General features: G+C 49.4%; 1 protein-coding gene across 1 annotated transcript in view; it reads left to right on the forward strand.

The window, feature by feature from the left end:
• Positions 1-12,854, forward strand: part of LOC147732447 (uncharacterized) — an 899,668-nt gene that overhangs the window by 411,650 nt on the left and 475,164 nt on the right. The gene's annotated exons all lie outside the window — the stretch shown is intronic.

The following is a 12,854-nucleotide window of genomic DNA, read 5'->3' on the forward strand; positions in this document are numbered from 1 at the left end:
CGATCTGGCACTGCTTAAATGTCAGTATCCGAGAAAAGAATGTAATGTGCAGCAAAGAAGGCTGCTTTGCCAATGCTTTTCTTTATTATTGCAGATGAAAGCACTTCCAAACATGGGAGTTCAAACTACCAGTTGTTCAAAAATAACACTTAGTAATTCACAATACAGTGCCTATGATGTGCCTATCAGTGTCAAAGCTTCCTCGTTAAAGAACAGTAGATGTTGTAGCACATAGGATAATGTTTGGCATGGCTAAATACTTATTGGGTCCCAAAGACGACACCTATTGGCTATGCTTGTTATTTGTTATCACTGATGAGCGTGGTGTCTCCGTTGGATTATTTTGTGTAGCATCTTTCAACTTTCTCCTCTTTCCCAGGACCCAGGCCGAACTCTCCCTGTGCTGCTGCATCTCTATTGCTTCAATCTTCTTGCTTTTCCCCCTGTTTTTGTGTGCGTGCCCCTTGCCTTTCCCTGATTTCCATTGCTTTCTACTTGCTTTTCCCCCTGTTTTTTGAAGGACTTCTCCTTGCATTTTGCTTGTTCTCACTGTTTTCCCCTGCTTTCCCCCCGTTTTTGATGTGCCTCCTCCTTGCTTTTCCCTCTTTTTTTACTGCTCTCTCCTAGCTTTTTCCCTGTTTGTTTTGTGCCTCCTATTTTCCCTCGTTTATGCTGCTCTCTCCTTTCTTTTACCCCTGTTTATCTGTGCCTTCTCCTTGCTTTTCCCTCGTTTTTATTAGGTCGAGCAGACGTACGCTCAATGCGTGAGCATGGAGAGTGTCTGCTACAGACCTAATGTTGCCCGTATTCAGGAGACTGGACACGACTCAGACGCGCGCTTTTGCAGTCTCGGATTTGACCGCGGGAGCGCGCGTCTGAACCGCGCTTGCGCAGATCAACTCACAGCCCCTGCTCACACACAGCCAGCCCCCACCCCTCTGCATGCACGCATACACACAGGCGCGCGCGCGCACACACACACACACACGCTGCCGCCCCCCACCCACCCCCCTGCATACACACAGACACGCAAGCACGGAGCCCCACTCACCGGACACATCCAGCCCCCACCCCTCTGCATGCACGCACGCACACAGGCGCGCGCGCGCACACACACACATACACACATACACACGCTGCAGCTCCACTCACCGGGACTTCTACTCCGCAGGACTCTTCCGACGTCAACGGGCACAGGGACACCGGCACTCCGCTCCTTGGCTTCCCGGGCGGACGCCGGCTGCACGCAGGGCTCTCCTCTCTGCACCGGAGCCATGCGCCAGCCACTGCAGCCTGCCTCTTGGGAAGCTCCGGTCGCGTGTCCGGCCCCGCCCCCGTCCCAAAGGTTGCCTGGCTTCCTGTTGAAGCCGGGCTGCTGCGGTGAGTTTGCTTTTTAACCCTTTCCTGTCTGTAGACACGTCACCCTGGGCACCGCGTCAGCACATAGGACTTCGATATGTGTAAAAGTTGTGTTTTATTTTATTCGCCCGCTTTTCTGTGCTGACACTTCCTTGTTTCCCTGCGCTGCAGAGACCCGGGGGAGCCCCTCGTCCGGGTGACTTGCATTTTGAATGGGGAATGTCGTGGCGCTTCGCGTGTCATTCATTATCTCTGTCCCCGCCTCAGACCAGTTTCTGCTGACGTTCATATTCATGCAGTCTCACAGTTATTCTCACGTTTCAAGTCATGGAGAATTTGCATAATTTATTGGCTGAAACATTCTTGTTTGTTTTGTGGCTTCATGTGTCTGGAATTCCTGCGTTGGTGTGGGACACTAGCGTCCCTCTGAGTCTTGTTAACTGTTCCGGTTTGCAGTTCATGACATTTGACCCCAGGCCGCTCTTACATGCTTCCTTTCCACTCCAGGTGCAACAGGCATTCTTTTACCCTGCTGCTGCCAGAAACAAGGTGGGCACACATAGATCCATCCCTAGTTCTTCAGATTCCCTGCTGTCTGGTTCTATTCAAGGGAGTGTATTTGAACTCAGTGACTGAGCACAGCTATGTACAAGCAGACTTGCACAACCAGTCAGCACCTTCTGTGTGTGTGTGTGGTTGGAAGCTCTTTTGCTCTCTTTTCTTCACCGGTAGAGATGTGGCTGTTGAGCCGGAGGATGATGTAACACTTACACAATGAAAAGAGTCTAGCTAAACCTTTATTCCGGCGCTTAATTTGTAAAATAATATATGCATAAAAGTGCCGGAGCTCAGTTTTCTCGGGAGTTAACCACAGATTCTACTGAATGCTGGGATTGTTGAATACTGAGGCTGCCTTGTTTTGATTCCACCTCATCAACTTTTCTTACACCACTTTACTCTTCCTCTCTTATACCTCACTTTCCAGGTTCTTTTTCTTACCCCTGCTGCTTTAGTACCAGTTTTCTTATCCTTTCTTCCTTTTTAGCCTTTCTCTGTTGTGCTCTACACCAAAGTCAGATGACGAAAAATAATTCTTGGACCTTAAAAATAAGTACTGGTGCCCACTACCTGCACTACATGCCCATCCCTGTCTGTTTTTAAATCTGAAACACTCAGCTGTGTTGTGTTGGAGGCAATAGGCTTTTGCAGTAACATCAAGATCTCTGTTGTAACACTAGGTGTGGAACCGGAGAACTACACTGCCAGCTTCTCCTAGTCACCCTCACACCCTCACTCACCCTCACACCCCCCTCACCCTCACAACCCTCACACACCCTCACATCACCCCACCCTCTCACATCCTCGCACCCTCACCCTCACACCATCAAACCCTCACTCACCCTCACACCTCCTCGGCCACACACCCTCACTCACCCCCCTTCACCCTCCCTCACCCTCACACACCCCCTCACACACCCCCCTCACCCTCACACCCCCCCTCACCCTCACACCCCTCCTCACACCCCCCCTCACCCTCACACCCCCCCTCACCCTCACACACCCCTTCACCCCCACACACACCCCTTCACCCTCACACTCACCCTCACACACACACACACCCTCACCCCCTCTCACCCTCACCCACCCTCACCCACCCTCACCCACCCTCACCCACCCTCACTCACCCTCACCCACCCTCACTCACCCTCACTCACCCTCACTCACCCTCACTCACCCTCACTCTCACCCTCACACCCCCTCTCACCCTCAAACACCCTCTCACATCCTCACCCCGCATCACTCATTCGCCACCACAACATCAATCTGTGCAACCATTCAACAACTACTTCAAATATGTTCTCTCAATGTTTCAAGCTTTATTACAAATGTAACAAAAACATGTTAATATTTCACTTCTGTTCTAGGAGTTTTGTAGCAATAAAAGACACAGAACATAATCTTCACAAGTTATTTACAAAACTTTAAGCTATTGCCATTATAAATTATAATACCTTTTATTTAAGTATTAATTATGTAAAAAAAAATGAAAAGCCATTGTTATTTGTAATATCAATACATGTAAGTCACGTAAATACAACACATATTGCATTACAAGTGCAATATGTGTCACATTTGCAAAAATTATAACTATTGGCATTGTAAATGACATAGCTATTAATTTCGCTATTTTCAAAAACAAAACCTAACTAAAAAAATTTGTCATTTACAATTCCAATAGCTCAAACTTTCCTAATGCGAGACCTATTGCATTGCAAATGCTTGTTACTGATTCTCTTCACTTTTTCCCCTCATTGCTGCTCTCACCTGACATACGTTATTTCCAGTCTCCGTGGTAGCCCCACCCACTGCCCCCCAGCACCCCTCCCTCTTCCCAGGTCCTACTTAATGGAGGCCGCAGCAGGGCCCCATTGAGCAGGTCCCAGGCCCAGCTCTCCCCGTGCTGCTGCATCGCTCTTGCTCCTGTCTTCTCCTTGCTTTTCCCATTATTTTGTTAATGCCCTCCCCTTGCTTTTCCCTCTTTCTCACTGCTTTCTCTTTGCTTTTTCCCCATTTATGTGTGCCTCCTCCTTGCTTTTCCCTTGTTTTCACTGCTTTCTCCTTGCTTTTCCCCCATTTGTTGTATGTGCCTAGTCCCTCATTCTCACTGTTTTCGCCTTGTTTTTCTTCCTTCCTTTTGTGTTACCACTTCTTGCTTTTCTCTCGTTTTCAATGCTGCCCCCTGTTTTTGTGTGCCTTTTACTTGCTTTTCCCTGTTTTCACTGCTTTCTCCTTGTTTTTTCTTTTGTCTTAGTGTGCCTTCTCATTGGTTTTCCCCGTTTTCACTGCTTTTTCCTTGCTTATTCACCTGTTTTTTGTGCAGTCTCCCTACACACCTCCATACCACCACCTCACTTCCGGAATTCCAAAGGGTCCTTATTAGCTGGCCGTTAGAATGAACCTTGGGGACCTGCAAGCACCTTGTTGTGTGATTAGCTGTGCTTTGCAAATCCTGAGGGATTAATTGATTTCCTAAATAATCACAACATGAGTACTTTGTAGGGGTGGATGGAACTCACAGTTTCACTCCGTGGAATTCCAGGGACCTTCATGAATACTCCGCAAGATATTGCAGAGTTCAGCAGATGGGCAGAAATCTGTATGTCACACTGCTTGCACTGAATTTTAGCACCAGAAGCTTGTTTCACGCTACAGAATCCGTGAGAATGGTACCATGTGAAGCGCCAGAAGACTCTGCTTCTTTGCTGCTGATTGAGTAGATTTTCTACTGGAGCAGCAGCTTTCTCACCGCAACCGTTTGCAACTCCCCACGTTGAGGAAATCTCGCCAGGTGCCCTCCAAGTGCCTGAAAATTGTGCTAGAGGACATCAATTCATTCTCACCTACTTACTGTTGGCGAGCTTCATGTGAGAAAAAACTCCAACATACAGCGGTTGGTGGAACTTGGCTAAAACTCCACGTTACACATGCAAAACAGAATTTATGGACCACCCCTAGTTCTTCTCAAAGTAGTCGAACCATGATATTTTCTGGTAGTTGACATCCACGTTTTACCGACAGTGAATAACATCCTCTGGTCATTTCTTTACTTCCTGCAGATTTTGTTATGATATAAGATAATGAACATCACTGTAAAAATGTGTACTCCAAAATAAATCTCTGAACTGAGATTGTTAATGCAAGATTTGACCCCTAGATCACTGCTTTGCAATCCATCAACCACCACTTGCTGATAGTGCAAGCACTGTTTCTGCAATCTCATACATTTCGCAATTTTTCAAAATAAGATGGCTTCAGACTTCGAATCAGCATCACTCCTCTCTTTCTCTCTTTCACGGTACAAGAAAATGGTGCATTGAAATACAGATCTCTGTTCAGAAAAACTAAGCAAATTATAAACTCCATACCCATGAAACCAATCACATCACCTGAGGTACTTATAACTGCTTCTTCTCCTTGTCCTTTTAAATATAGAATGTCTACTCCCCACATTTTCACAAATATTCCTAGATGGAGATCAAACATTATCACCTATTGGCTGTAATTCCATTCCTTGGCAAAACTACTGAATATATTGTTTCTTACTAAATTCTGTTATTTTTATCCTTGATCCTCTTCAGTGTAAGTTTCAACCTCAATACAGCAGCAGCATGCCAATGTTATCTATCTTTGACAGTCTCATCCACCTAATGGATTCCAATGGCTGAAACATCCTGTCCATTGTCAAACAGTTGCAACAGCAACAAGGTGATGGTTGAAATGTTTGAAATAATCTCAGCCCTTGACAGTTGCTACAGCCACATTCCAATTCATCATTTTTCATCCACCATGTCACTCTAGACAAAGTTCCACCTTATGCAAATCAGTACCGACCCAGCTCCTCATGGGAGCAGTCCGTCCCTAACTGCAATGTCATACCACCTTCAGAAAGGACCAGGAACAATCTCAGAATTATTTCAGCATACTTAGGTCTCATCAGTAGACATAGCATGAGTCCCTTGGCACAGTGAGCAAGGGACCTGTTGCACTTAGTATGTAAACTGCAACAATAGCAAAAAGGTAATGGATGAAATGCGTGAAATAATCTCAGCCAATGGCACCAGCATTACCATCCCATTGTTTCTCGCCCACCATGCAACACTAGACAAACACCAGCCTTCTAAAAGTCAATTTCAACCCTGCATGAGAAGTGGTTGTTCTGAATTGCCAGGTTTTCCCCCTCTAGAAGGAACCACAATCACTCCATACCAGTTCTGACCTTATTAGGTCTCTTCAGTGAGGTATAGGTTGAGTCCTGTAGCACAGTCAGCTTACGACCCACATCTGGCCATACCCGTCGCACATAGGGTGTAAACTGCAACAACAACAGCTGATGACTAGAATGCTCTAAATAATCTCAGCCACCAGAAACCACTTGTTCTGCATTTAGGTCCATTTTTTTCACTCACAATGCACCTCTGTCCTTCTACAAATCAGAACTAACCCTGCTCCTCATGAGAACAGCCCATCCCGAACTACCAGGCATGGCCCCCTCCAGATGGGACCACAAAGGTGAGCCTGCATAGTGCCCCTGAGGGCGAGAATACTACTGGTGCCTCGCTGCTGCTAGCGCTGGTCGTGCGTCATCTTTGCCTAGCTCATTTTTAAATAATCCCCGTTTTCTGGATTTTTGTTATTTTTATTGCCTTCTTCCCTGTTTTTAACGCGCTTTCTGGCCCCTACCTTGCACCTTAATTCAGGAATCTCCACCGCTGTTCGGCGGGTCCGGGTTACCGGGAGGTGTGGGTTTGAGCGCCATCTTGCCTTGGGAGGAAGCGCGAGCGCCATCTTTGAGCGTCCAGGTCACCTGGGACGCCGAGACGACGCTATTTAGGGCGAGCTGACCGGAAGGTGAGCCTGCATAGTGCCCCTGAGGGCGAGAATACTACTGGTGCCTCGCTGCTGCTAGCGCTGGTCGTGCGTCATCTTTGCCTAGCTCATTTTTAAATAATCCCCGTTTTCTGGATTTTTGTTATTTTTATTGCCTTCTTCCCTGTTTTTAACGTGCTTTCTGGCCCCTACCTTGCACCTTAATTCAGGAATCTCCACCGCTGTTCGGCGGGTCCGGGTTACCGGGAGGTGTGGGTTTGAGCGCCATCTTGCCTTGGGAGGAAGCGCGAGCGCCATCTTTGAGCGTCCAGGTCACCTGGGACGCCGAGACGACGCTATTTAGGGCGAGCTGACCGGAAGGTGAGCCTGCATAGTGCCCCTGAGGGCGAGAATACTACTGGTGCCTCGCTGCTGCTAGCGCTGGTCGTGCGTCATCTTTGCCTAGCTCATTTTTAAATAATCCCCGTTTTCTGGATTTTTGTTATTTTTATTGCCTTCTTCCCTGTTTTTAACGCGCTTTCTGGCCCCTACCTTGCACCTTAATTCAGGAATCTCCACCGCTGTTCAGCGGGTCCGGGTTACCGGGAGGTGTGGGTTTGAGCGCCATCTTGCCTTGGGAGGAAGCGCGAGCGCCATCTTTGAGCGTCCAGGTCACCTGGGACGCCGAGACGACGCTATTTAGGGCGAGCTGACCGGAAGGTGAGCCTGCATAGTGCCCCTGAGGGCGAGAATACTACTGGTGCCTCGCTGCTGCTAGCGCTGGTCGTGCGTCATCTTTGCCTAGCTCATTTTTAAATAATCCCCGTTTTCTGGATTTTTGTTATTTTTATTGCCTTCTTCCCTGTTTTTAACGCGCTTTCTGGCCCCTACCTTGCGCCTTAATTCAGGAATCTCCACCGCTGTTCGGCGGGTCCGGGTTACCGGGAGGTGTGGGTTTGAGCGCCATCTTGCCTTGGGAGGAAGCGCGAGCGCCATCTTTGAGCGTCCAGGTCACCTGGGACGCCGAGACGACGCTATTTAGGGCGAGCTGACCGGAAGGTGAGCCTGCATAGTGCCCCTGAGGGCGAGAATACTACTGGTGCCTCGCTGCTGCTAGCGCTGGTCGTGCGTCATCTTTGCCTAGCTCATTTTTAAATAATCCCCGTTTTCTGGATTTTTGTTATTTTTATTGCCTTCTTCCCTGTTTTTAACGCGCTTTCTGGCCCCTACCTTGCACCTTAATTCAGGAATCTCCACCGCTGTTCGGCGGGTCCGGGTTACCGGGAGGTGTGGGTTTGAGCGCCATCTTGCCTTGGGAGGAAGCGCGAGCGCCATCTTTGAGCGTCCAGGTCACCTGGGACGCCGAGACGACGCTATTTAGGGCGAGCTGACCGGAAGGTGAGCCTGCATAGTGCCCCTGAGGGCGAGAATACTACTGGTGCCTCGCTGCTGCTAGCGCTGGTCGTGCGTCATCTTTGCCTAGCTCATTTTTAAATAATCCCCGTTTTCTGGATTTTTGTTATTTTTATTGCCTTCTTCCCTGTTTTTAACGCGCTTTCTGGCCCCTACCTTGCACCTTAATTCAGGAATCTCCACCGCTGTTCAGCGGGTCCGGGTTACCGGGAGGTGTGGGTTTGAGCGCCATCTTGCCTTGGGAGGAAGCGCGAGCGCCATCTTTGAGCGTCCAGGTCACCTGGGACGCCGAGACGACGCTATTTAGGGCGAGCTGACCGGAAGGTGAGCCTGCATAGTGCCCCTGAGGGCGAGAATACTACTGGTGCCTCGCTGCTGCTAGCGCTGGTCGTGCGTCATCTTTGCCTAGCTCATTTTTAAATAATCCCCGTTTTCTGGATTTTTGTTATTTTTATTGCCTTCTTCCCTGTTTTTAACGCGCTTTCTGGCCCCTACCTTGCACCTTAATTCAGGAATCTCCACCGCTGTTCGGCGGGTCCGGGTTACCGGGAGGTGTGGGTTTGAGCGCCATCTTGCCTTGGGAGGAAGCGCGAGCGCCATCTTTGAGCGTCCAGGTCACCTGGGACGCCGAGACGACGCTATTTAATGCTCGCTGGTGCGCGCAGCGGTAACGCGCAGCGGAGCGCCTTCCCTGCGCCTGAGTCGTGCCAGAGTCCTGCCCGTCTGCGCTCGTCCGCGTCTCGGAGGCGGACGAGGCCGGACTCTGGCTTTCGGCTCATGCTGTCTGCCTGCCTAGAGGCTGACTTCCTGCAGCTCCAGGATGATTGCGTATAGCGCTGCTACCTTGTATGCTTTGCGCCCCCCTCGCTCTGACTGTCTGTTTCTTTTCCCCGGTGGTCGCCGACTAGGCAAGGGTTGCCCGTGTGCAACTGGCACCCCACATTATCATCTACTCATGTTCCATCTACCCCTCCCCAGCATTGCCATTGCGCGTTGCTTAATACTAGGTCCCTTCCTCGCCATACCTCGGACATATGGGATCTTCTCGCGCATTCCAAGATCTCTTGCTTATTCTTAACTGAGACTTGGTTGGGAGTGGGTTCGGAACCCGACATTGCCTGTGCTGTTCCGCCTAACTACTCCATCTTAAGGAGGGATAGAACGGAGGGAAGAGGCGGCGGGGTGGCTCTGATAGTGGACAAGGCTTTTGATTGTTCCTCCTTTGCGGTGGACAACATTGCCGGATGTGAAGCCTTAGGTTTTACGCTCCACCTATCGGCGTCCCAGACATGTACCGGCATTCTCCTCTACAGACCCCCTGGACCCATTGGGTCCTTTTTTGAGGATCTACAGTCGGCCTTATCAGTACCATGCATGCGTTCAGCGCATTGCTTGCTATTAGGCGACTTAAATTTGCACATGGACTGTCTAACAGACGCTGAAGCTGCCAAACTCCGTGATATCACGGCGATGTTAGGGTTAGTCCCTTTTATCCACAGCCCCACCCACGTGAAAGGCCACACATTACATGTGATCTTTTCCTCCATGCCTATTGAGGTGTCCCCTCCACTTCCGGTACTTTGGTCAGATCATTATCTGATAAACTTTGCCTTAGTGCTTGTTTCTAAGCCTAGCCAAAGGGCTCTGAAGGAAGGGTCCCGGCAGTCTAGAGCCTTCCATCTAGTGACAGCAGACATGCTCGCCGACGCTCTCTGCCAATTCCCATGTCAATTGACCGGGGTTCTGGAAGCCGACCTAATCCTGGTCCAGAATTGGTTGCAGGCAAGATTCGAGGAGCTGGCCCCATTGAGGGCTGCTAGAACAGCCCCTCATCTTAACTCTGCTCCTTGGTTCTCCTCCACTCTACGCATAATGCGACAAGACTGCAAGAAGTTGGAAAGGCGCTGGCGGCGCAAGTATGATCTTGCGGAGAAAACGAAATACCGCGACGCGATAAAGTCATACTACAAACAGATTGCCGCAGCTAAAAAGAGCTATCTCGAGCAGAGAATTGACAAAGCCGGTAATACCAGCCGGGAACTCTTTAGAATTGTGAAGGAGTTTGTCAATCCGGTTGTAGGTACCCCTGTCCATTCACATACGGAAGAATGGATTAAACAGCTTGCCGACTTTTTTGTGGCCAAAATCTTAAAGATTCAGGACACTTTTCCATCTGTGGATTCCCGAACGGCTGACGCCGCTTTAGGGGGTAAGTCGACCTATGGAGATCCCTCACAGGCTGAATCTGGGCCCCTACTATCTGTCTTTCCCCAGTTGTCCTGTGAGACTTCGCTTGAGCTGTTATCTCGGCTGCAATCTGGCTCGCCTCTGGATGCCTGTCCGGCGAAATGCTTGGGCAGGGTGGCCTCAGCGTTGAACAGCTTGCTGAACCCCCTGCTTAATCTATCATTGAGCTCAGGGGTGGTTCCACGACAGTGGAAACACGCACTCATTCTGCCGTTGATTAAGAAGCCTCTGCTCGACCCCCTGCAATGGGCTAACTATAGACCGATCTCCCTCCTCCCTGCTCTGGCGAAGGTGTTGGAGAAACATGTTCAGCATACTCTGTCCACCTTTATTGAGAACAACAAACTGCTGCATGACTCCCAGTCCGGCTTTCGTGCGAATTACAGCACGGAAACCGCTCTGGTAGAGGTTACCGACGCCATCAGGGAGACGCTCGATCATGGGGGAAAGGCGATGTTAGTCATGTTGGACCTATCGGCGGCGTTCGACACCGTCCCACGCGCAGGTCTCCTCTCAAGACTCAGGGAGATTGGTCTGCGGGGGACGGTGCTGGACTGGTTTCAATCCTTTCTTGCCGACCGCCGACAGGTGATCTGGGCTCCGCCGTTCTCGGCCGAAATGCCTTCGCTGGAGGTGGGGGTGCCTCAAGGTTCTATCTTGAGCCCCACCATTTTCAACATATATATGGCCCCTCTAGCGGAGGTAGCGGAGGCGTTTGGGGCCCGGGTCATCTCATACGCTGATGACACCCAGCTTTTGTTCACCTGCAGGAAGGGAGAGGTCTTCAACGGCGGCAGAATTAAGGACTGTCTGAGTGCAGTCTTTGCGTGGTTTCAGCGGCACAGCCTGAAATGCAACTCAGACAAGTCTGAGCTGCTCTTTTTCGGCTGTGCCCCTGACCCGGGCTGGAAGACATGGTGGCCCCAGAACATGTTCCCCCCAGAGAAACCATCCACTCAGGTAAAAAATCTCGGAGTGGTGTTTGACGATGATCTTTCCTTTCGTCCTCACATCCTGGGATTAGCAGGAAAATGTTTCAGCATCCTCAAGATGCTTAGGAAATTTCTTCCTCTGCTTTCACTGCAGTACCGTAGGAATGTAGTCCAGGCGCTTGTTGGATCCCGCCTGGACTATGCAAATGCGCTCTTTGCAGGCCTACCTAAGTATCTGTTATCCAGACTGCAGATTGTTCAGAATTCGGCGGCCAGAGCTATCTACGGCCTGCCCAGGAGAGCCAGCGCCTCAGCGCTCCTGGCTAGGCTGCACTGGCTGCCAATCGCTGGGAGAATTAGATTTAAACTCCTCACTTTGGCGTTTAAAGCTCTCCATGCGATTGATCCTAACTATCTGAGGAAGCGCATTGCTTTCTATGTGCCACGTAGGTCATTGCGGTCGGCGGACCTGGCCAAAATGGAGGTGCCCATGGTCAAACGTGTTCGAATGGGAGGTCGCTCCTTCCAACACGTGACAGCCTGCTTGTGGAACGAGCTCCCACTTTCCCTTCGGAAAGCGAACAACCTCCTGGCTTTCAGGAAGGAGCTGAAGACTTTGCTCTTCACCAAGTAACTCGCGGTAACTGTAGTGTGTATGCCTTTGGTTTTCTTGTTTCTCTGGGCCTCTTTGCTAAAGCGCCGGGACACCTTTTGGGGTAGCCGTGCGCTCAAAAAGTTCGGCTTACATTAACATTAACATTAACATTAACATCCCCCATACCAGTTGAGACCTACTTTGGTCTCATCACTGAGGTTAAGCTTGAGTCCTGTGGCACAGTGAGCACGGACCCCCATCTGGGCATACCCATCACACTTAGGGCTGAGGGACCTACTACGACAACAAGGTGATAGATGGAATGTTTGAATTCATCTGAGCCACTGGCAATCTCTCATTTCAGTCCTTCGTTTTTCGCCCACAAGTGCCCTCTGTATGCAAATCAGTCCGAACCATTGTCCTCATGGGAACAATCTTTCCCAAGTTTGATGTAAAACGTAAGTTATTCGTTTTGACTGGAGCCTGTTTCACTAGAACGTGATGGTTATTAGTAAATAGCAATACGTGTATTCTGGTCTTAGATCATTGATTCATAAAGCCCTTTTAGTTTTCAGGCACAGGTATTGCAACTCTACATAACACAATTTACCGAGAGTACACTTGAAAATCGCACCTCTATGCTAGGCAGATTTTCTGTGATTTATTTACCTGTATTTCCATATTATTATAAATATTTTCTCAGTGGAGATACCTCTTCTCTACACATTAGGCTGGTTCTCTGCTAATTATCAACACTGAAACAACAAATACAGAATCTTATATTTGGTGTATATTTGCAGGTGTTTCAATTGAAACTGCCTGCAAAAGATTTAGGAATCTTACAAATTGCTTACTTTGTGGGAGTTCCCAAAACCTTTGCATGGCTACATGGCTCACTGCCCTTCTACCGTTTCCACTTGTGTCTGTTTTTTTTTGTTCAT

Source organism: Lissotriton vulgaris, chromosome 2_1 (assembly GCF_964263255.1).
Source record: "Lissotriton vulgaris chromosome 2_1, aLisVul1.2, whole genome shotgun sequence".
Lineage (NCBI taxonomy): Eukaryota > Metazoa > Chordata > Amphibia > Caudata > Salamandridae > Lissotriton > Lissotriton vulgaris.